The sequence below is a fragment of the Sinocyclocheilus rhinocerous genome, unplaced genomic scaffold, assembly GCF_001515625.1.
Source record: "Sinocyclocheilus rhinocerous isolate Xijiao unplaced genomic scaffold, SAMN03320098_v1.1 scaffold311, whole genome shotgun sequence".
Classification (NCBI taxonomy): Eukaryota; Metazoa; Chordata; class Actinopteri; order Cypriniformes; family Cyprinidae; genus Sinocyclocheilus; species Sinocyclocheilus rhinocerous.
In genome coordinates this window covers 435,880-437,843 of record NW_015623669.1, presented here as the reverse complement: position 1 = coordinate 437,843, position 1,964 = coordinate 435,880, and the positions used below count along the sequence as shown (strand labels likewise).

The 1,964-nt window shown below is 37.2% G+C and overlaps 1 protein-coding gene across 1 annotated transcript in view; it reads right to left on the bottom strand.

Moving 5' to 3' along the window:
- Nucleotides 1-272: 272 nt before the first annotated feature.
- LOC107723704 (type I inositol 1,4,5-trisphosphate 5-phosphatase-like) overlaps nt 273-1,964 on the bottom strand; it is a 30,592-nt gene continuing 28,900 nt past the window's right edge. The window contains exon 16 of the mRNA XM_016532447.1: nt 273-1,573. The gene's annotated coding sequence lies outside the window, so the exon portion shown is untranslated. The remainder of the gene's footprint in view (nt 1,574-1,964) is intronic.

Below are 1,964 nucleotides of genomic sequence, written 5' to 3'. Positions count from 1 at the left end.
AGGGATATTATACTATAAAAGTGTGTCAGCTTCTGATTTCACCAGAAAATGAAAATTCTGTCATTCTCATCATCAAGTTGTTCCAAATCTGTATGAATTTCTTTCGGCAAAAGAAGATATGTTGAAGAATGAAACAGTTGACGGTAGCCATTGACTTCCTTAGTATGGAAAAATACAATGGAAGTCAATGGCTACCGTCAACTGTTTGTTTACCATCATTGTTCAAAATATCTTCTTTTGTGTTCAACACGGTAAAGAAACTCATACAGGTTTGGAACAACTCGACGGTGAGTAAATGCTGACAGAATTTTCATTTTTGGGTGAACTATCCTTTTTTCTGAGCATCTGTGACTCTAAACATCTCCTCAACAATTTAAATGAACAAACAAGGTGATTCAATAACAGTTAAGAAGCGCTACGTATTTACATTTTAAAGTAATTTCATAAAGCATTGAATAAAGCAATTTACAAACCAGCATATTACCACACAAAATATGAAAACTGGTCATTATGACTAGCTTCAAACGGATTTAACGCTGGACCAACACCACTGAGATACTATACAGAGCTGTTAAACTTTATTAAACAATACCAGATACCCAAAGATTCGACGCAATTAAAACAACAAACACGCCACGCTCCACACTAGCATTCGCATTGCTCTAGTGCTCTAATTAAAAGTCTGGGGGGCTTCCAGGCCAGGGCACTCTGGGTGGGATTTCCATAATTCACAGATGCTAATGGCTTTATAACTCGTCCCTTGCTGTCCTGTACATATTCTATCGATCCGAGAGTCTGACTAACAACCCCGCAGAGACAATGACTGAAGCTGACGGCCGTTAAGTGCTGAGGCCAGTGTAAATGCAAAAACACGCGCTTATGAATCTATACTCACACATGCAGGAAGTATAAGAACTGAAAAGCAACTAGCTGAACAGTGTTTTACCAGAACGATCCCTACACCATATGAAACGCATCCGATGAACTGCAATGCAAAGCAATTCCAGATTCCGGATTGAAATAGAAACCAATGCATGTGTGACGCAGCAGCCTGCGTTTGGATATGATGTGCTACTTTTTTTGCATACTTGTACTTGTATTCACATCCTTACAATGAGTACTGTAAAAGCAAACGAATGAAGTTGTAATTTTAAAGCTTTGCCATTGTAATCCACGTACATACATTACATACTCTATGCAAAGTGTTAACATAAAAGTGAGGAGTTGAGAGCTTTGAGAAGTGCCTTTGTGTTCTTTCTCTCTGTCTGTCTTTCTTGATTGTGTCCTATTTTTCTTTGTTCAGGTATTTCTGAAGTCACACTGAACATACTTGAAGTCTTTGTTAAATGTACATTGTGAAACCAGAGAACACAGCTTTCAGAAATAAACAGTTCCTGTGTTTTGTGCCCACTTGAGTTTGGCAGGAGGTTTCGGGGGTCCTGTGCGGTGGGTGTTGTAGGGGTCTGCGCATGTCTCGGTGTGTGTGTGTGTGTACTTGTTGTAGAGCCCTGGCATGATCGGCAGAGATGTCCACAGAATAACCGCTAGATACACGTCAACAACACAGGAAGCCCTGATAAAGAGAGAAAAAAAGTGTTTATAATCTAAACAAAAACATTATGAAAACATTAGACTTGCACATGATAACTTCTTGACTCATTTGTTTGGTTTATGGGTATTTGACATGAAATACTTTTAAAAGGCCACCAAAATGAATTACTGAAGGAAAAGGGTAATTAAAAATCATTAAAAATGGTAAAATTCACTTCTCATTATAGAGTATATTGACCATTTTTAACCCAAAATCTTGATTATCTTAATAAAATTAGTTTATTTCACTAAATGAATAAGATCATTAGATTTTTTAAATGAGTGTAAGAAAAGTGTAAATATAAGGAAAGAAATTGGGTTTATGAATTGGTTTATCTATATCCATCCATCCATCCACACACACACACACACAC